Source organism: Hydra viridissima, unplaced genomic scaffold (assembly GCF_058129835.1).
Source record: "Hydra viridissima isolate aposymbiotic clone 2 unplaced genomic scaffold, HvirCarnegie_v1 scaffold_17, whole genome shotgun sequence".
NCBI lineage: Eukaryota > Metazoa > Cnidaria > Hydrozoa > Anthoathecata > Hydridae > Hydra > Hydra viridissima.
In genome coordinates, this window is record NW_028324316.1 from 164,629 (window position 1) to 186,944 (window position 22,316).

A 22,316-nucleotide genomic window follows, 5' to 3' on the forward strand; every position below is an offset into this window, starting at 1 on the left:
TAGCAAAACCGTAAACAACCGAAAACTATAAAAAGCTCGAAAAAAGAGGAGAGAGAGGACGACGAGAAAGATAAAAGATATATAAAGAGATTTAAAAGAGAGTATTAAGAGAAAAGAGTTTTAAGAGATTTAAAAGAAGATTTTATGAAAAAAAGGGTTTTTGAAGATTTAAAAGAAAATGTTATGAGAAAAAGATTTTTGAAGATTTAAAGAGAATTTTATGAGAAGAATTTATGGAGATTTTAAAGAGAAAGCTATGAGAAGAGTTGATAATGGGACTTAAATAGGATTTATTACCTGTACTTATTTATTGTTATTTGTATGAGTTAATATTAAGAGAATATATATTAATGAGAAATAATCAAGAATATTTATCATGAAAAATAAGTAAGAGAAGAAAAGCCAGAAGTAAGTACTTTGTTTGCATTTCGATTATTAATATTATTGTTATTACTATATGCGTTAAATATTGTTATTGAAAAGTTTAATGCTCTAACCGCGCACTTCACCATATCCGCGCCGTTATATATCACCAAAGGGACAGAACATAGAAAACATTTTATAAAACCCCCTGACCCTCAACTTTATTTCCAATCTCCATATACCTTTCCAAACATTACTCTATAACCCAAACCCTGCCCTTTCCAAACCAAGTACTCCCCAGACCATCAACCTTGTTCCTAACCTCCATATACCTAATCCGCACAACAATAGACCCAAACCTTCCTCTTAACCTTTCCTTCAAACATGAGAAAAAAATCAAATAATTAAAAATTCAGTTAATTCAACAAAATCCCCTGCCCTCACAATACGGATTCTTAGCAGCCACAAAACTTTCACTTTTGAAAGCTTTTTAGTCATAAAAAAACGATTTCTCGATAATCAATATAAACAGCTGGTAAAAACGAATCTTAAATTATGTAATACTAAAAAAAGTTTTAAATTGCTATATTGCTAAATATTTTCTAACTAGCAAAAAGCAACCCTTAATACGATTAAAGTCGGTCGGTTACTTATAATAACACTTCATCATGCTTTAAAATGACAAAAAAGTAAAGCTTAATTCTTGTTATATTTTTTATAACATGGACTTTAATTATAATATTAATATAAAGCGAACGTAAATTATCCATCAGTTAATTTTTTGGTATCCCCTTTCATGTTTCTTTAAAAAAGGAAACCGACTTTATAACTTTAAATGCACATAACTAAATAAATTTATGAAGAATAACTGACCGTTTGACCAATACTATTTATGGCACTAATCTGACCATTTTTATATATGGCCTCTTTGCTTCAATATTTTTTAGTTAACAGTAATTTGCTACCATTTACTAAAAATTCCTCTTGTTGCTCGAAATTTAATTCTCTTAAATATTTTGGCAATAATAAAGGACCTCGCTTCCCCTTTTTTGCCTTAATGGTAGTCAGGAGAATGGAGTTATTTTTATTAAAAGTAATCAAGTTTTTGATGAAAGACCTTTAACCAGAATAATAAAATGTAAAACAATGATTTACATGTATAATAATTCTTTCTCTTTAATATATATGAGATTTTTCTTTCCTGAAAAGTGTTGCAAATGCAAACTAAGCTAATTAATTAGTTAAACACCTTATAAAAGTCGATATTTGACAAATGCGTAAAACCACAGCATTTTCCATGTTTTTAAAGGTTTTTAGTTGCAACCCCCCTGTTTAAAAAGACCCCCTAAGTTACGTACAACAAATTTTAAGGCATAAAATAGAGAAAATTAAAAAAGAATTAAACTAATTGCATTTATTTATATTAATTTAACTGACAAAAGTTTACAATAAAAGGTAATCAGGTTTTTTTTATAAAAAATCGATTAACCTATTTATAGTTAACTGAAAATCGATTAACCTATTTATAGTTACCTATTTTGACATGGCAGTTAATATAAACATTTATCGAAAATGTAACTATAAAATCTGTATCGAAGTACAAAAGGATTAACATTACTAATATATATATATATATATATATATATATATATATATATATATATATATATATATATATATATATACAAATCAAACTACGATATAAATTTCATTTATAGCATCCTATTAAAACACCCAAGATTTAAAGATCAATATTGCATACTCTCTCGTGCACATTACACTAAACATCAACAGACATTATGTGTTTCCAGAATAATTAAAAAAGGCTAGACAATACAACCTAGCTATAAAGCAGAAGCACCGCCTGGCATTAAATGCTGCCAAGTCACACCTCTGCTTTAAGTACACCGCTTGGCTGGTAAGGTTACCAATCTTGCACAACATAATGCCAAGTCACACCACTTTGAAAATATGGAAACAACATAATTTAAACATATATACAACTATAAACAGCATAGTTACACAAGCAATTTTCAACATAATTTAAAACAACATAATTTAAACATATATACAACTATAAGTAGCATAGTTACACAAGCAATTTTCAATTTTAAACAATGAGGTGGCATATCTGAAGGAGTTAAGCTGTCCTAAAACTCAACAGGAAAGTTATTTCTTTCATTAAGGTCATCAGAATCAATTTGAACAGCACTCAAACAAATTTTGACCTCACCCAGCAGACATTTAGCACCTTTTCATTGATTGATAGTGAATCAACATTAGTTGGTGTTAAAAATCACGCATTTAGAATAATCATTTTGATCAACATCTCTAAAATCTTTTTAACAATTGATTCATTTTATCTTACAATTCGCTGATTTGATATTTCAATGCATCCTTTAAAAGAATCCTCCTCTTTGACAGGTATTGTTCCATTCCCAAGTTTTAGTAGCCATTGGGAAAATTCACCTTCCATATCTTGTACTCTCATATTTTCAGTTAATGCAAACTTCTGCACACATTGCCAATGTAAAGAACATTTTATAGACAATTCTACTATTTCAGCTGGTTGTCCTCTTTTCACAACAGTCAGAATTCACCTAAAGTCACCACCAAAAAAAATGATTTATCCTCTGAACGGAAAGTTGATGTTGCAAATATCTTTTAACAACCTATCAACTGCATTTAATTATTTACATTTTCATGTAAGACATTAAACTGCTCGCTTCTCAGTTTGTTTTGGTTATTTCTGATGATAGCAAGGCGCTGGCCTTCAATTTTAACATACGCATCAACAGCATATTGCTGAAACAGTTTTTTGCCATAAAAGAGTGAAGAAAAAAATTGTCTAACTGAAAGTTTATAATTTTAATACTGAGATAATGTAACATAATTTCTAACCAATGTAGCGCGTTCAGGATTGTGAACCAATTGATTATGCCAACCAGCATCACCCCTTGGAAAAAATAGAGGATAAACCATAGGATCTAAGTTGACAGACATATTTGATATAGTTTTAAGAGGATGACCTCTTGGATAAATACCAACTTCTCTGGAAGCAGGTGGTGCACCATCTTCACCAACAACTGCAACTTCATTATGTGAAGGGAGATTATAGCGACTAATAGCAATTTATGCTGGGAGATATTGAGATATTAAAAAATTTTTATATGGCAAAATAGTTTGTGTTGGCTTTTAGTGAATGATTAAAAAAATTGATTTTTTAAAAAATTACCTATTTACCATTTTTAATAATAGACACCGACATGAAGAGAAGCCAAATGTCTATAAACTCAAAAGATAACAAAAAAGCATCACAGCAACAACACACAACAATAGTACACACCATAAGTTAATATAATATGTATATAATATAACTTAAGTAAGATAACATTCATATATAACAATACATAAGTAACAACATTACGCAAAATGTTATTAAAATACATTATTATGTATTTTTAGAAAAATCTTTAATAATAAAGGCTTGAAAACAGCTAGAACTAAAGCAGTAACAGTTTGACACTAAACACCATCGTGTAGCCCTCTGTTAAAAGTACATCACTTGGCTGGCAAAGTTGACAAATTTTGCTCTACACGTTTACCAAGTCACATCACTTTGAAAAAATGGAAACAACATAATATAAAAATATGTACCAACTATAAACGCAATAAAGGTGTTTAAATAAGTATATAAAGTTAAATACCTTATATACCTTATATACATATTTAAACACATTTTTGAAACAATTATATAACACATATTAACACATACACAAACAATAAAAAAACACTTTACATTGTTATAAAAACACATTGATAAAACAACTATAAGGCAATTATTACCACGTACATATCAAAAGAGCATATATGCAAACAATAAACGTGTGCAAACAAAAGTTTTAAAAATGATGCCAGAAAATTTATAAAATATACATTTACTAGCAATACTCTTTACCTTTTTTTTTTTCATAAGAACTGTAATCCTTATAACAAAATTTAACCTTCACATACAATAACATGTGACATGTTATGTCAGTGATGACACAAAAGTTTAATTTATTTTTCTAAATTTTCTAAAAAAGAACAAAAATAGTTAATAGCATCACAGAAATTTCAATGTAGTTATAATCATTTTATGGAAATAGCATTAGTATAACTTTAAATAACATCCACACCCCTATTTTCCTTCTAAAAAATAAGATAATAAAAATAAAACTGCAAAAAGAAAAACTAAAACAAACAAAATATAAACGATTTAAAAAATTAAAATCCTTTCTACTTTAAATCCTTTCTACTTTACCTAATAAAAATATATATATAACTATTTTATATACTTACTTAAATTATAAGATGATTATTTCTCTAAATATGATTCATTATGTAATATATCTACACTAATAATTAAATTCCAAATCTAAACTAATAATTAAATTCCAAATCTAAACTAATAATTAAATTCAAAATCTAAACTAATAATTAAATTCAAAATCTAAACTAATAATTAAATTCCAAAAGGAAAAAAGTTTCAACCCGCTTAAGAGATCTTTCTCCAACGGCCGCGTGCAACGGAAAAACACGCTCTTTCAAAGCCTAGTAACTAATGAAGAAACGACGTTAAACATTAAACATTAAGCATTTCTGTAAGAATTATATTATGATAGTAAACTTAAATATCAAATAAATAAATAAATATCTTTTACCAAGTTGTGGCTTCCTAAAAGTATTGTGAAAATGCTTATTATGCATTACTGAGAGTCAATTTACTTTGATGGAAAGCAAATAATTACTTATTCATGCAACTCCACTTTTTAACAGCTTTGGGAAGTACTACTATTTTAAACAGTTAATGCTAATCTTTTTTGTACTGGGACAATCAAAGATGTTAATTGTCGCACTATAATATGTAAGGATAGATATCATAGTGCGACAATTAGGATTGGTTTCTTGAGGAATGATGAGTTCAAAACCTTTGGTTGCTACTTTGTTGACCCATCAAACTATCATTTTATGCTCGGTACGCTGAAACTTAACCTTACCAATAATTTTTTTACAAAACTTGATTAAGAACACCGTTTATCCGGTAAACTTAAAGATTGACGTTGTGATTGATGCAGAACCATTTAGGGTTAAGGTTAGGGTTAGGGTTAGGATAAGTAAATGGCTTGAGGTTTTTTATATGGAACTATAATTTCAAGGGATTGGACGACTAGCGAAAAACAATTCAATCACTTTTAAATAATATAAATTTAGGCTCCTCTTTTAAAGCAGTTTTACAAATCTATTCATTAAAGCTAGCATTTGGCAAAGTTGATTTTTCTAAGAAAACAGAGTTTTGTTGTTGGGGCGATTTCCTATCATTCCCGAACAGCAAGAAATTGCTTCATCGATGTTATGTTTTGTTGGCCAATGTTATATTTTGTTGGCATAACATCGGTCGCCAAAAATAGTGTAATATTGTTTTGGTTACATTCGTCAGCAACCAAAAGCCAACTTTGGCAAATGATTGTATTGTTGTAGTTTATGTTGATTGAAAGTCGTATATTTAGTTGGCATATCGTTTTTTTAAACGTTTTACCACCAACTCACTGTCTCATGGCAACCAAACAATCCAGGTGCATTATGTCTAGTCCAAAAGAAGCAATTGCATCAATTCGGAGTTTTTGATATTTTAAAAGATGATCACTTTAAATCGTTTTGTAAAATGATACATCAGGGTGCAAAAGAACATTTATTTTTTTTAAAAGAAACTGATATAACAATCCACATTAATCTAATAAGTTGAATCTTTGGCATGATTACAAATATTTATATACGCAGCATTCAAATGCGGATGATTAATTATGCGAAAAGTGTTAATCTAAGATTAAAAACAATTATAGGTTTGGCTTTTATAAGTGCAATAACATTTGCCATTTTCGTATAGCAAGATTTATTTTACATATGAAATTTTGCTTTTTTAATGCCATGCCACAGTTTTATTATTAAAAAATAACAGTTTCCTCAAAAAAGATAAAGTTTAATGTTAGTTAAGAGCTAGGAAATCTTTGTTAATTTCTTTACGAAATAATTTACCAATTCTTTCCGCAACAGTTAGTTGCTGCGGGTACAAAGAGTAGATGCTCATAAGACCATGTCAATGTTTATTTACCTTTAAATAAAATTTTAAAACTGCATGCCTTCTATCAGTATTAGATTGACGTAGTAAGTTTCTATCTCTACCAGCGTTCGTATGTGACCAATAATAGTGCATGGTTTCTAACCAGGTTAATGCTTTATTAAATATTTCTTGTAATGTACTATACCATACTATAGAATGTTGAAATTGTATAATATCAATCACTAATATCGATATAATACTTTACCACGTCGGATACTATGCATATCGCTCGATAAATGATGAACAAACCTTACTTAAAAGTTTTATCAAAACGGTTAAAGTGCACCAAAATTTTAATTATCAATACTCCGTCCAAACAAACCTGACTCATATATATATAAAAGAAAAAGCAATATCCTATAGACACATCCCGAATTCCAATGATGTAATGTTACGGCTACCTGAAATCGAGGCGAACCATGACAAAATATAAATTTTCAAAATAAAACATTTTAACTTTTTTGTTTTTTATTTGCTACAAAAATATTTTGGAACATGATGTTTTTTATGTTTGTTTGTTTATTGTTGTTAGTCTTAATAATGTTTTTTTTCTTTACTTAAAAAAAGAATATAAAAAATATGGATGTAAGTCTTGCAGTTGCAGAAGAGGAGGCTTATATTGGTTCAACTAAAACATAATATTTTTTGAAACTAAAGAATTTATTTTTTAATAATGTAATAAAAAAGCTGCTTTTAAATAATAATAATAATAATTTGTTTTTCATATAATTTATTGTTCAATTTTATTAGTCTCAAGTTCAACGATAGCAGGTAAAAGATATTTGATAAAAAATAAGTTTAGTTTATTTGCAACATCTTTAAAGTACATTATATCAAAAGGAATTCGAATAATAATGCATCCTTTGAATGTATAAACAATGAAATCACAAAATGTTACTTGTGATATGCCTGGAGCCATTTGTATTTGAGTGTAATATCCATTTTCATGTTTTTTTCGCAAGACTGGTTTGTCATTTTTTATTTTCACATAAAAAGATTTGTCAAGTACTAATTCTTTGGGTGTATAGTTCCTCTTTGACCAAGGACATTTTATTTCTATTAACCCAATTTCATTATTCAACTCTCCATTAATTAACATACCATCAGGTGATGCTGCAAGCCATGTTAATTTAGGTTGTATAACAATCCCTGTTTCTCTGCATTTTATAGAATGATTAAGTTTGTGTTTCATAATGTCTTTATAAATGTCTCAAGCAATTGGTTCAAACTCTTTACCATGTTGTACAGCTTTTTCAAAAAGTTTAGAATCAAATTATATTTTTGTGTAAAGACGGATATTAGACTGTTCAGATTTTTAGTTTTAATATATACTTTATGAGCATTGCTAGAAGTAATTTTGTTTCTTCGTATTGCAAGCCGTTTATCTGACAAATTTTGTAAAACTGTTGTTTTTTCAATATCTTTTGCCTCTAAATATGTAACTTATTTTTTCTAAATAGTTTTTCTTTTCAAAAGAAAATGTACAGTTTGGAATGATGTCATTATAGTCATCATTTATTTCTTTTAAGGGTAAATACTCAAATTCAATTTCTGGTTCTTGAATAGTAGATTCATCTTTAGCTAATTTTTGTATATTTGATATTATTTCAAAATGTGGTTCCACAACTTGCAAATGCATGCTAAGAGGTGAGCCTGTTGGAAATTGACCAAACCTTGTATTTACATATTTGTAAGTGTGAATGGGTGGCACAACATGGGCAAACCCAATTTTGTAGTCAACTTCAATAAGTTTTTTTTCCAACTCTAACACTTTTAAGTTCATGTGATGTTCATTAAAAAAAAGTCTAGGGTCATACAATGTAGAGTATATACCACGCTTATTATTTTCTCTCTTAAAGTTGAGCTCATTATAGGACCTTTACTTATATTTTTTTCACCAGGTATCCCCCATTGTCGTTGTTTACTTGTACAAGAAATTTCAGTTGGGAATTTTTTAAGAAATTTCATAGAGTAATCAGCTAATTCTAACAACAAAGCATGGTTACAATATCCACTCAATCCTGCTGGACAAGAACAGTAAGCATACATAACATGGGACGAAATTTTTGATAGGTGTACAATAACTTCCCTTTTTTCCTTTTTCATACTCGCTTTACACAATCCTTTAGCTTGAAATACATTTTTTGCAGAATATGTAAATATTGTGTCTGATGAAATATAACGCTCCTCTTGGAACTTCCTACCTCTTAAAAGTGTTTTTTTAATTGACAGTCCTTTTGATTTACCACTTAATTTACGATAATTTTGAATTTCCTTTATGGTAAATAAGGGCATTTCTTTCAAGCTTTTGCCCCATTTGTTATGTAAAAGATACTTTTGATTTATCTTTTTAACTTTATATGGTATAAAACATTACTTTCTTCTAAACAATCACTTTCAGATAAGTCTTCTGACAAAACAAGAGGAATAGCTTCTTCAGTATTTCAAATATCATTTAAAGTAACAGTTGACATCTTTTTTTCAATTTTGATAGCATAATGTTTTTTTAACATCTAAAATTTTTGTCATGGTTCGCCTCGATTTCAGGAAGCCGTAACATTACATCATTGGAATTCGGGATGTGTCTATTAAGCATGGGAATTTCGGCCTTCGAAATCGACGAAATTAAACGAAATTCGTGTTTCAATTTCGTATCGAAATTTATATTGAATTTCAAAAGACGAAATTTTTAAACATTACAAATTCACGAATTTCGAAATTAAAACTTATGTTTAATTTCGTGTCAATTTCGTTATTTTCAATGACCCGAAATTATACGAAATTTTTTCGCGAAATTAAACAATCCAAAAAATCGAAATTTCGTTCTCAATTTCGATCCGAAATTGAAACACGAATTTCGTTTAATTTCGTCGATTTCGAAGGCCGAAATTCCCATGCTTAGTGTCTATTGAAGCTGTAAAAATCTAACGTCAAGTATCATAATAAATATACCCTACTGAACAATTTTATGTTAAACAGTTTATTTAATGTTGCATTAATGGGGTAAAATGTAGGATTACCAAATATTGACTTGACATCAAAAAGCTAAAGTTGGTATTGGTAGAATATTCTACTATAACTTATTCTATGAACCTGTAGAACTTAAATAGTAAAGTTAATTTATGTTCTTTATGGAATCTTCCGTCCATTATAATAATTTTACAGATTGTGCAGCCTCATTCTTCTTGTATTTAAACTAATGACAAAGATCAAACTCTTAAACAGAATGAATATAATGGTAGATAAATACTTCAGCTGATGAATTGTTTGAAGAAAACGTTTATTAGAAATTAGCTAATTCCACTATCAAACTTAATACTCTTTTACGGCTCTTAAAGCTCTGCTTACAATTTTACACAAAAGTTTCTCTTACCTTCCTCATTATTCTCACACCTTGCTGAAAACACTCAATACCATACTGAAGTATTATTAGGTGATGGTGAATATTCTTACGGTTTACAAAACCCATTTTAAAATGTTCTATAAAATATATTTCCAAACTCTATTCAATTGGAAGTTCATACTAATACAAATGGTTTACCCTGTAGTTACACTATACTTAGGCCAAAATCTGGAATCATCAAGAGTATTACAAAAAAAAAGTGTTTGTCACTGAAGTGTTTTGTGTCAAAGAATAACCTGCAAATGTAAAATAATTTTTGCAATCTTTTGCTAACAAAAGTTATTTTAAAAAAGATATCACAGTACTTTAAAGTTTAATTGAAAGCACAACTTCCACAATAATTCTTTTTATTGGAGTTGTGACAAAATTGATTTTTCTAAGAATCAAAAATGATTCATAGAAAAATCAATTTTGTTACAACCTTGATAAAAAGAAACTTCATACCAAACCATGTTTATTTTACAACTACAGAAACTTTTGTTTTCAAAAAACAGTTTGTTTTCCATCTCCCACCACAATCCTACCCCCTCGCACCATTATCACAATAGTACGTCTCAAATTTTAACGCGATTTTCAACTTTTATAATGTTTTGAATTTGCCAGCTCGCTTTTTTTTTTTTTTTTTATTAACTTACACATTCTACACGTTTAATGCAAATATGTTTGAAGTATATTAACAATACAAGTTTGAAAAACGTAATCTTTTTTGGTGTAACTTCATGATAATTTTTAAGTTCCACTTATCTTAACACAATCTGGCAACATACTTCATATTGATCTTCAGGTCCAAGTATATCTCGTAAACCGTGACTGGTGGAAAACAAAAATTTTAAAGAAGTTTTTAGAATTTCATTTTATAACTTAAAACTTAGTGCACTTGTGCATTTTCATGAACCAATGAATCCTATTTTAAAATTAGTTAGATTATTCAGTTTTACAAAACCCAATTAGCATTATTTTTAAAAAAATCAGCATGAATTAATTCTTACATTATTTTTTTGAGACATTTAGCTTAAATGCGACATTTAAATTAGATAAGCTAATGCGGCGAACATCTACTAAACATCTCACTGAAGAATAAAATTTAAAGTTGATTAAATACTGACATTCAAGAAGTCAATTACATCTTGATGAATTAAAAAATTCATAAACAAATGTGATAAAATCAAGATAACAGTGTTTGGCGCATGAATTAGTTATTGTAGAATCTTCAAAGTTCCACAATTTCATGGCTTCTTTAAATTTGTCATGAGATAGGAAAATGAAGAACTATTTGCAACGGCAACTTTTCTTATAACGCAATGTTAATTTTTAGACAGCTTTGCTTTCATTAACATAGAAAGTGTCCTTATCCTGCATACTTAAACTAATTGTGGAACTAAATCTTCTCTTTGCACTTTGAGACTCACTGTTGATAAATCGATAAAACCGGTTTTATGCTATTTATTGTCAGCCCATAATAACAATAACACAAATATCATAAATATTAGTTTAATAAATAGTTTGCGTAGAAGATTTAGTTGCTGTTTGGTCAGGGTTTTTTCCTTTTGTCATCGGTGTGTTTTTGCTAAGCGCGAGTTTCCTTTAATCCTACATAAAAGTTTAAAACGGATTTTAAAAATAGATTATAGGGAATTTCCTTTTTGAGTTGTGTAGAGCACTCCCAGATACTTTATTTTTGAAAAAAAAAGATGGTTTCTCTTCCAAATTAGTAAATGAACTAAGTTATTACCTCTACACAATTCCAAATAAAATTCTCGGGTCGCATATGCTCTTATTTCTTACTTCCTTATTCTGCGTTAAAAAATGTTGTTATAATTACCCAGAGGGCATTTGGACGTCTAACAACATTCAGCTGACCTCCAAATTGGACCTAGAACGTCTATTTAGGACGTCCCATGGACGTCCCATGGACGTCCAGCAGACGTCCTAATGAACGTCCACGGACGTCCTAATGAACGTCCTTTCGTCCGTCCATAATGAACGTCCACGGATGTCCTTTTTGTATACTTTTAGAACAACTTACGACGTCTGGCGGACGTCTTAGTTATTGTCAAAACCATCTTTTTCTGAATAAGCGCTTCTAAAACAAGCAAAATATAGAACAATTTTTTCTTTAAATAATTATACTTAATTAAATACGAACTTAAATTTTATTGTAACTTTATTGTTCTTCATAGAAACACTCAGTAGAAAACTTACAACATAACTTGGTATGTAAACTAACTTACTTTTTAAACACTTGTATAACGATGTGGCTAAAAATTTCCATTTTCCCATTATTCCTTTAATCTGTGTGATCTAGAGAAAATAAAAAAGTTAGTTAAAAAAAAGTCCGGTGCAAATAAATCTATAGTTGAGGAAAGACAATAATAGCCTAAATCAGTGTAGGGATGCTTTTAAATCAAAATAACATAAACTTTGTTTTTAGGTTTGAGCTGTCTTTATAGTTGTAACATTTTAAGTTTTATTGATTAAAGTTACTTTTCAAATACATTTTCTATAATAAAAAAAAATTGCACTGACAAAATTACCTTCTGAAACCAAGCTGCTTTATTGGAACTTAATTTTCCACTTTGTCAAACCTCTCTAACTTGTCAATTGGTTCTGTAAATCAGTCTAATCTGTGTAGGGGAGAGCGGGGTTGGTTGTCATGCGGGGTTGGTTGTCACAATGTTTATTACAGGAAATGTAGATATGATTTTGAAATTTCAAATCATAGAATCAAAATACTATATAAAAAAATATTTTCACTGTAATTTTCAGCTTTTTTTAGCGTGTAGATAACAAGTTATATGTTTTTATAGGTTTTTGATATGAAAAAGTTAAATTTTGCTCACTTAGAAATTTTCTTTTACCAAACGAAAATTATTTAATTGTATTTTGAATGTACATTTTTAAAGTTTTTTATTCATTTGACTAACTTAATCCACAAAAAATTCTCATGAAATTCACACGCTTTTTGGTAAATTTACAGGTGTGTTGCAACTTACATAGAAGGGGTTGCTTGTCACAAAATATATGGGGCTGGTTGTCACAATTGCCTCGACTCCGTGTGCTGCAAACAAAACGCCGCTTTTAGATATTCCATGTTTACTTGTCAGTATTATTGAGGATATTTTAATGTTTAAGATATTATTTAAAAATCTAAAGTCAATGTGTTATATTTGTTTAACTAAAAATCTATAATCTAAATAATTTTTATTTCAATGTATATAACTTTAAAATTTCTTAGAAAAAGGAATACAGAAGTTCAACTGGTTGTTTTGTTTGTACATTTTTCATACATACATACATACATACATACATACATACATACATACATACATACATACATACATACATACATACATACATACATACATACATACATACATACATACATACATACATACATACATACATACATACATACATACATACATACATACATACATACATACATACATACATACATACATACATACATACATACATACATACATACATACATACATACATACATACATACATACATACATACATACATACATACATACATACATACATACATACATACATACATACATACATACATACATACATACATACATACATACATACATACATACATACATACATACATACATACATACATACATACATATATATATATATATATATATATATATATATATATATATATATATATATATATATATATATATATATATATATATGTATGTATCTGTGTGTGTGTGTGTGTGTTTGTGACCGATTCTAGCTCATCAACCATAAGCGAACCATTATTTATTCCGGTTAGTAAAGCAGCATGCCATATATCATGTTACATTTAATTATTTTTTTCTTGATATAGTTCGTGACGTAATGAATAGAAAAAGTAAAATTTTATACATTTTTTTAATTTTTCACGTTGTGACGCGACTTTTCTTTTCATGTATTTTTTTCAATCTGTGCACATTATCATTCGTATGTGTGCATTTTTTTCTTATGCGTAAAGCGTATTATCATGCGTGCGCTGAAGCGTCTATTTTCGCAAACTTATCAGCTCTTTATTATCAACCCATGAGTTGAATGAATCTGGATATCTATACCACTTTACTAATGATTGTTCTTTTGTTTACGAATAACTTTTTTAATTATAAATATTTCTTTTAAGAGTTTTTTCCATTTCCTGTTCATAAAAAGTACTTGTATTAGGGAGCTTAGGCAACTTTTATAGCCAATGTAAATCTTTTTTATTTAAAATGCATCAGATTCCTTAATATATTTAATTTTCAAAATGGTTTCAACCACTTCTGTAGCTTATTTAGTTCCAAAGATATTAGTGTTTTAATATTTTAAATTCATATACATTTTATGACATATTTCCGTAAAGTTTCTCGTTAAACTTTTGGCACCGAAAAAAAAAAATTTATCTTTTTTTTTCTTGCGTAAAAAGTTGCGTTAACAATAAAATATCTAAAGACGGGGGAAATTTATAAAATTTCCACTTAGAAAACAAAAAACCCACCCTATTAGACTCCCAAAAACAAAACAAAAAAAACTGACATAATAAATAAATAGTTGCAGAATCTATTTTTATGTGGGGACGAAAGAGTTAGCTTAATTTACTTGTAAATAAACAAAACTGAAACATTTAAAGTTAAATAACTTTATCAATTCTAAAGCAAAACAACGTCCCCGAAAAAATTATTGTAGTGCAACCTTTTCTAAAAAAAATAACATCTATATATATATATATATATATATATATATATATATATATATATATATACTATTTATTTTCATGGTGGGTTTTCATTCTTCTACACCTACATAAAATCATTTGTTGCGTTTTTTGGACGAAGTTTTTCAAAAACGTTCGGTATATTTTTTTCCGCGATAAAATGTCACGTGACAAAACTCCCTATTTGTATTTCTTCAACATTATTGTCAGTTATTTTTTAAGTGGGTGGGTCTGTGTACTGAATTTTCAATACAGTAAAGGCCTTCTCAGTCCATTTTGGTGTCTATCCTTTTTCAAAATTTGACTTCTTTTTAGTTATCCTAACTTTATCACCAATAGAAAATTTGAAAGAATTTGGTCTTCGGATCCATTCCAATTGAGATTAAACCAGACAATATTCTTATTCTTTTTATCGCTAGCTTCAACTGGAGTCATTTTATTTGAAGAGTGTCTTGTGTTGTTGTAGCTATTTACCATTTCATATAAAATGTCTATATATTTTTTAGTATTATTAGCTGAAAAGTACTTGAACATTTTTTCTTTCATTGTTTCATTCCAACTACACAACTTTTTTCTTCATTTTCAGTTGAGTGTAACTGCACGCCCAACGCTTTCACATGCTTATTATTTCCTTTATCCACCCACATTTTAGTACACCTTCTTTCTTTAAAGATTTTACATACAGCAATAGAAACATCAAGGCCAGTTTTACTTTTTAATGGCGCAATCCATCCGTACATTGAAAATACACCTATAACCAAGAGTAAGTATTTTATACCGTTATTGAATTTTGAAAAAGATTGAATGCCAACTAAATCAGCGGCCCATATTTCATCGATATCATTTACAACCACTTTTCTTCTTCTGAAATGATGTATAACAGGCTTATGAAGTTCGTTTGCAAGTTGATCAGTCCGTTTCAGGTCTTCATTTTTTTCTTTTTCACTGATCGCTGGTAGTTTTTTTGAAAACCCAGACCAAACTTTGCTTTGGCGGATATGATAGGTTTGATTATACCTCGTTCTACTTTTTCACGCTGTGTTGGGTATCTTATAGAATCCATTTCTTCTATCATCATATTATCGGCTTCATTTCTCATTTTTTTATCTGTAAAATACTTGTAGGTGAGATCGTGATGATAGACTGCATTATCAACCCTGTCAACAGGTTTACTCCAATCTTTATATGCATTGGTAGAATCGAGCCTTTCATCCAAGTTGGTACCTGGACCAACTTGGATGAAAGGCTCGATTCCATAGTTGATACCAGGAAGCTACATCTCTCCAGGGAACTTTGCCCACGGTAGCCTTATTTTATTTGTGAACGAGTTGATTGAATTAACCAAGTCACCTCCATTTTTTACTGAAACAAATTTGTTTTTTGTTGTTCCGCAAATGACGCAAGTTCCTTTAAGCATATTTCTATTGTTTTTGCTTATAGAATTTCCCAAGTTTTGTGTATCTGTTTTTCTTCTACATTTGACGCAGTAGATTTTGTTTTATAAATAAAAAAATTTCTTTGCATTATAAAAAAATGGGGACTGTAGATTTGTCATGGAAATTAGGTAAGAGTAAAAGGTGCAACAGCATGTTTTTACCTTTTAAATTTGTTGTTGCGAGAGGGGTGGTTGGATTATAATGTTTTAAAATTTTTGTCAAAGTCTGGACATCAGTCAGAGTTAAAATGTTGAAAAAGTTGTTTGATAAAAAATTAGAAAAATATGTCATTTTTAACCTGTTTAACCTTCAAGATGATATACAGAAACTAAATGCAGACAGTGATTTAGTAGTGGATTATATTTCAAATAATATAAGTGGAAAATCGGATGTAGTGTGTGAGTTTTTTGAGTCTGATGATGATGTGCCAGATCCTGAAAAACCTGATCTTAAAAAGAATAATGGAGATACGAGATATTTCCACAAAAAGACATTAAACTCAATCGTGAAGAGCATCAGAAATTATCTTTAATGATTGGTCTTCAAGTAACAAGAGGTGTAGCTTTAGTGACGTTGAGGGAGGATATAGAATCAAAACTAGATTGTTTTAAACATGATATTACATTAGCAGAGTCAACTGATAGTATTAGAATGGAAATTATCATCAACAGCAAGTCAGACGTGATCATCGAAAAAGGAGAGAGTTTATGCTTTATAAACTTTACAAGCTGATTTTTTTTTAATTTCACTAGTGAAATCCATGGAAAAATTTTTTATTTTTTTAATTTTTTTTCTTTACTTTATAAAATGGAATATAATTGTGATATTAATTGTAATAATAAACTGTATCCAGTTCTTCCAAACTCGCCGGTGGAAGATGGACATAGCTATAGGCTTCAAAAATCAGCAAAATACAGAAAGAGATAGATAGTGAGAAGGAGAAGAGGCTGATGCTGAGCAAAAAGTCACAGAGCTGTAAGAATCATCTCATCCGTAGATAGCACATTGCAAGCAGTTGGAATTGCATTTGGAACTATTGAATTGGGTTTTTTAACAACAATCATAGCAGCTCCAGTTGTGATTGCATGCGAGAGTGTTGTGCTAGAAGCGTGAAGTATAAAAAATTAATAGTTCTCATTTGGAGGACTGAGAAGTTTAAAAATAAGGGTAAAAAAGCGTCAGGTGTAATTGCTCTTCAAGGAGATTCAAACGCGCTTGTTGATAAGTAGTTAATGAGCGTTGCTTCATGGAGAGCTGGAAATACAGGCTCTAGAAATGAGGCTGTAGCCATATGCGATGAGCTTTTATATTCCTCTCTATTTATGAGCGATAAATAGAGAGGAATATAAAGCAATGCAAAATATTTTTCGATGAGCAGAAAAAAATATATGATTTACAAAAATGCTCATTATTAGCAATAAGAGGTCAGCAAAGAAATATGTTAATGGTGGAAGTGGAGTAATCGATACTATTAAGAACTTCTTACAAAGAGCGTGGCTGCTACTGAGTTGAGGAGAGAAGCAATCACTGCAGAAAAATCAGCAGGAAAAGAGCTAGCTTCTATTGCCATATCCACAGCTAAAGACGTTGGCATTGAAAAAGGTAAAAAAGCGATCAATGCACTTTATATTCAATGACTGGAACAAATAAACCGGAAAGCACAAATCTTACTAAAGAAAATAAAGACATACTTTTAGGAATGATTAACAGTGGACTTGCACCAGCATTAAGCACACCAGCGTCAATCGCACCAACAGCAAGTGCACCGCTAGATCCAATGATGCTTTTATCTAAATCAATCTTTAATTCTTATGGATCCAAAGCATCTAAAGGATCGTCGATAAAACCAGCAAAAAAATGTCGAAGGAAAATACGATTAGGATACAAGGTCTTGTAAAAACGGGGAAGGGGATCATGAGAACTTTCTGAAATTTTTAAAATTTTTTAAAATTTTTCGAATCAATGGAAAAATCTTTATTATATTTTTTAATATTTTGTATATAAAAAAAATGTCAACTTCTGAGATAAATTTTACAGAAACCCCGATTGTTGATGAGGGAATAAAAAGATTTGAGTTTCACGAGTACGAGCTTGTAGGTACAAATTTAAATACTGTTGGAGAAATAAGAATCAACGCCTTTATAATGGTTAAACATCCTATGCTTATGCAGATGTAGTTTCGCTTGTGAACAATGGTATAATGCACTTGTTCAGTCAGATATATCAGTTGTCAAATCATGAAGTAGAAACAATATACAGTCCAGGACAAGCAACTACAATGCTAGTATTTCTTAAATATCCAGTTGAGTTTCAATCAGGGTTGGAAAAAAGCCGGGTTTTTTTTAAAAAAACCCAGCCCACTGGGGTTTTTTGGGTTTTTTTCGGTTTTTTTAAAAATAGCTTTTTTTGCTTAGAAAGTGAAAGACATAATACCTATTTTGCATTCAAACTATCTTTATACATTTAATTTTTTAAAAATAATAATTAAAAACACATGGTAATAGTTATATTTATTTATTGAAAAGAGCTTTTACAAGGAAAATTTTATAAATTGAAGAACTGTAAATAAAATTTTCCTTACATAATTTTACTTTGTTTGATTATTACATTAATTTTCAATTCTTGTCAGCTTTTCAGATGTTTTTGACAGATTTCCAGTTAAACACTTCCTCTGGGATCATCAAGAATAAACTAAAACAAATATAAATTACACTTAAATAATAGAAATAAAATTTTTTTCAGAATTTAGATGGTTAATCTAAAGTTAAAAACGATTTTTCCTACTACTTACCTACTTATTGATCAGATTCGATATCATCACAGGAACTGCTGTCAGCTGCTGAGCTGACAGCAGTTTGAAATGATTTGTAAATCTTCACAAGTTTCATTGCCTTATCTGCACCAAGACAATTCCTGATCTTCGACCAGACAAATCCAAAGGTTGAAAAACATCTCTCAATTGAGGCTGAGCTAGCAAGACAGGAGTGTAAAGAAGCTAGAAAGCTGCAGAAATTGGCAGAAACCTCTTTATCCCTGATTTGAGATCTAGTAACTTTTCCTATCATGATGCTCCACCATTCTGATGGAGAGATACCCTTCAGTAATTCTGAGAACATTTGCTTGGGGAACACCTCCCTGTCCTTCAAGTTAAACTTGTATAGTAAACCCAAGAAATCAGGGTTCCTGTCCTCTAACCATTGTTCTGCAATGTTTTCATTATTATATATTATCATTATCAATGAAGCTTTTGTAATCATCTACTTAGCAATGGTCAGTTATATAGGCCAAAATATGAAAGGGTTGTACAGCATGTTGAAATCTCTTCTTTATTGCATTATAGTATATGGATAGCTCTTCATCCTTTATCAATGAATACCAGATATGAACTGCGTCAGAGAGATGACAAGAATTACTCTGCATCTTGTCTAAGGCAATCCCCAATTTTTTCATTTCACTAAGAGGACAACTTGCCTCACGTTTGATGGCTATATTCTCAATTATTCTTCCAATATTGGCTGGAAAATCTTCCATCTTCTCTCCATAGATCTCCACGTAGAAGTTATAATTTTCTGGTTTGTGTCAATGCAGGCAACTTGAGAGTTCCAGCGTGTTTCATTTGGCAGCTGAGGAATACATCCACCTTTTTCCTTTAACAAACCATGGGCCATATGCACATTTCTAAAATATTTTTGAACTTCCATAACCTGTTTTAGAATTGTTGAAAAAGAATTGCAAATGTCTTTCTGTAGCAAATTCATATAGTTACAGCCATATGTTAACATATCAGGATACTCTTGTTTGATCAGCTCTTTCATTTTCTTCATCTTTGCTTTATTGTCAGTGCAGACAGCAAATACAAACTTATTATAATCATTTTTTATGCTAACTATAGCTTCATTGATGATTTTGAAGCAGTATTCTGCAGTTTTTTTTTCTGACCCTGAGTCAACTATGTTGTACAGATAACTCTTTTTTCCATCATAAAATGAGTGAGCAATTATCGGGTCATTCTGAATACTAGACCATCCATCTTGACAAATTACCAACGTGTCTTTGGTTTCCAGTTCGTTCTTTATCCCAGCTGACAGATCATCATAGAATTCACTTAATAGATCTCCACCCAGTTTCTTTCGGCTTGGTGGGACATACCCAGGACGAAGAAGAGAGCAAAGTTTCTGAAACTCACAATTTTACACTGAATTAAAAGACATGTTAGGGCTGAAAAAAAACCGGGCAACTTGCATGTCTATGGCATCTTTCTGACCATTTGATGTTCTAACTACAAAGTTATTTAAGTTACTACCTTTAAACCTTTTTGCTGGTGTGGACATTATAGATCCTTTGGAAATTGAAGTATCTGACTCATTTGACAAGAGGCTAATAATGCTCATTGAGCTTCCAGGCCTTGGTTCTTGTTCATCAGTGTCCTTCTTTCTCTCTTTACGCTTCTCCAAATGAATACGAACTCTTTCAAATTTTCCACTAATCTTCTCTGAACAATGGTCACACTGAACACTATTTTTGTCCCCTTCTATCTCACTGGCCTCCTTTCACTCCCATCCTTTCTTCCTTCCACTTCCGAATGGCATTCTTATAAAGATTTTTTTCTGAAAAATACATATTGCATCGAAATATGCAAGTTAAATATACTTAATGCTACGCAAATAATAATACTGTTTGAATAAAAGTTTCTTGAGTAATTTGTAAGATAGAACACAGGCCTGACTTTGATATGGTTGATGAAAGCCACTGAGATCACTGAAAGTATATTGTAAAAAACACTAAAACTATTTTTCATCAATATTTCAAAAAAATCATGTCTTTTAAAAATTTTGATTCTTATTAAATACTATATCCTGATCATATCCATATCCTCTTTTCAATAATAATTACCTTTTAATTAGTCATAATTATGTTTAAATGTTTTCTGAAATAAATAAATCACAGAAAAAAACTAAGCAAAGAGAATCCTTTAAATAAAATATTTTCAAAAAACTTTTTTTTTAACTGGCTTTTTTTTTGGTTTTTTTGGGTGGGTTTTTTTGGGTGGATTTTTTAATGCCAACCCTGGTTTCAATTGTCAGAAGGTTTGAATCAGCTGTGGTTTAAAGACACAACAACACCTAAAGCAGATCTTACTAATAATCAAGGATTTGCAATAAGACAAAACCGCATCATTGCACAGGCTGATACAAAAGGATCATTTTCTTTCTGCATTCCGTTAAAACACATTTTTGGATTCCGCGATGATTATGATAAAGTTATTTACGGATTTAAATACACGCTTACTCTTGTTAGAAAGAGCGATGATGATGCGATTTTTAGAAAAGGCACTACAGCCGCAGGAAAAGTAGATCTTAGAAAATTGTCATTGTTTATGCCACACGTCATTCCATCTGATATGGAAAGAGCCAATCTTTACATTGCCATCGCATCGAAAGTGGCTGTACCTGTAGCATACAGATTAAAACAGTGTGATACAACCGTTGTACCTCAAACCAGTACATTCAGTAGGAGGCGAAGCACTAGAGCAGCTTCTGAAAGACCAAGATAAATTATTGTTGGATTCCACACAGGAAAAGATGGGGGACAAGAGCTGAACCCGTCATTATTCGATTATTGCAAGTTGAAAAACATTTATGTCACTCTAAATCAGGAGAGGTATCCTGCTGTTGATTACAACTTGTCATTCAAAAACAACCAATACTCAAGAGTCTATAGAGATGCTATCAAGTTCAATAATAAGTTTTATGGAACGACTGTGATAATCGCACAGCCTGCCTTGTCTGCTGTAGACTACAGATATATTTGCCCATATATGGTGTTTGATGTGGGCAAACAGTCAGAGAGATTAAAATCTTCAGTGTTGGATGTGCAAATTAAAGCTACATTTAATGAAAATGTTAAGGCAGACACTCATGCCTTTATTGTTGCCATTTCTGATAGAATGATTCAGTTTCAATCAGACGGAAACAAAATGAGCATTGTCTATTAGATTCTTTAAAAGAATCACTTGAAATCCGTGAAAAATTTATTTTTAATTTATCATGAAAAAAATGAAATGATATAAATAAAAATCTTGCCATATAAAAAATTGACAACTACCGATATTTTACATTTTATAGAAATCCCGACTGTTGATGAGGGAATAAATAGATTTGAGTTTCACGAGTACAAGCCATACAACACAAACTTAAATACCAGTGAAGAAATAGAAATCAACAT

The 22,316-nt window shown here is 30.1% G+C and overlaps 2 long non-coding RNA genes and 1 pseudogene across 3 annotated transcripts; all 3 read right to left on the reverse strand.

Moving 5' to 3' along the window:
• Positions 1-2,346: 2,346 nt before the first annotated feature.
• Positions 2,347-4,438, reverse strand: LOC149876889 (uncharacterized). Its single transcript, XR_016448314.1, has 2 exons — positions 4,322-4,438; positions 2,347-3,980 (listed from the first exon to the last, which is right to left on the reverse strand). It is a non-coding gene; the product is annotated as an uncharacterized LOC149876889 (long non-coding RNA).
• A 6,096-nt stretch (positions 4,439-10,534) lies between these two features.
• On the reverse strand, positions 10,535-13,040 carry LOC149876890 (uncharacterized). 2 transcript variants are annotated; one of them, XR_016448313.1, is made up of 5 exons: positions 12,920-13,040; positions 12,461-12,658; positions 12,158-12,227; positions 11,659-12,009; positions 11,117-11,516 (listed from the first exon to the last, which is right to left on the reverse strand). It is a non-coding gene; the product is annotated as an uncharacterized LOC149876890 (long non-coding RNA). The 2 variants fall into 2 exon arrangements; XR_016448312.1 differs by having other exon boundaries at positions 10,535-12,009.
• Positions 13,041-18,886: 5,846 nt separating this feature from the next.
• Positions 18,887-19,915, reverse strand: LOC149876891 (uncharacterized; annotated as a pseudogene).
• Between the last annotated feature and the right edge of the window lie 2,401 nt (positions 19,916-22,316).